This window comes from Epinephelus moara, chromosome 20, assembly GCF_006386435.1.
Source record: "Epinephelus moara isolate mb chromosome 20, YSFRI_EMoa_1.0, whole genome shotgun sequence".
Classification (NCBI taxonomy): domain Eukaryota; kingdom Metazoa; phylum Chordata; class Actinopteri; order Perciformes; family Serranidae; genus Epinephelus; species Epinephelus moara.
Window position 1 is genome coordinate 1619963 of NC_065525.1, and position 1102 is coordinate 1621064.

The 1102-nt window shown below is 44.2% G+C and overlaps 1 protein-coding gene across 1 annotated transcript in view; it reads right to left on the minus strand.

The window, feature by feature from the left end:
• The window catches only part of LOC126408049 (cytosolic carboxypeptidase 4), a 663851-nt gene that overhangs the window by 327781 nt on the left and 334968 nt on the right, over positions 1-1102 (minus strand). The gene's annotated exons all lie outside the window — the stretch shown is intronic.

The following is a 1102-nucleotide window of genomic DNA, read 5'->3' on the forward strand; positions in this document are numbered from 1 at the left end:
ACAAAAGATCGTTAAAAACCCTCAAAAGTGCTGTTTCAGTGCTGTGATGTGGTTTAAAGCCAGACTGGAACTTTTCATACATGTCATGGGCCACTAGGAATGATTGCAGCTGAGTAAAGACCACTTTCTCCAAAACCTTGGACAAAAATGGTAATTTGGAGATTGGTCTGTAGTTTGACAGGAGACAGGGGTCCAGGTTTTTGTTTTTTATAAGGGGCTGCACTACAGCATGTTTGAGAGCAGCTGGAACACACCCTGAGCTAAGGCAGGTATTTATGACAGCAACCACAGTACCAAAAACATCTTTGAAGAGGCGAGAGGGAATGCTGTCAGAGGGACAGTTAGTCGGCCACAGATGCTTAACTATATCTGATAGTGAGGAGAGAGATACTGGCTCAAACTGGTCAAAGACAGCAGGTAAATGATGCAGAGTGGGGTCAGGACCAGGGGCAGTGAGAGTGGAAGCAACTGGCCTAAGGGCAGAAATTTTTTCAATAAAAAATTTAAGAAAGCTCTCACAGAGGGTGGGCGATGGCACAACTGGAGAGTTATCGCACGGGTTTACAAGGGAGTTAAAAATGCTGAACAGAACCTGGGGCTTATGACTGTTATTGGAGACAATATTTGATATATACTCCATTTTGGCAGCTTTAACGACTCGCTGGTAGGCTGATAAACATTCACGTAAAGCTTCTTTGGAGACGTGGAGCTTATCTTTTTTCCACTTCCTCTCAGCACGCCGACATGAATGTCTGAGAGAACGTGTGGAGTCATTTAACCATGGCTCAGAAAATGCTTTAGAGCACTTAAATCTGAAAGGGGCAACAGAGTCCAGGATATCAGTGCATGTAAAATTAAAAACACTTAAAAGCTCTTCAGCATTAAGACCATGATTGACATCCAGAGTGCTAAACGTGTTTACGTCGGCATACATGGCAGAGAACTGTGATGCAGTTTGAGGGTTCCACATGCGCAGGCGGCGTGAGGGAGCACAGGTTACAGTCCGCGAACAGGGGATTGAAACGGTAAATAAAACAGGCAGATGGTCAGAAATACATGCTGTTTCACATATCTCATTTACACTCACAGATAACCCATGTGA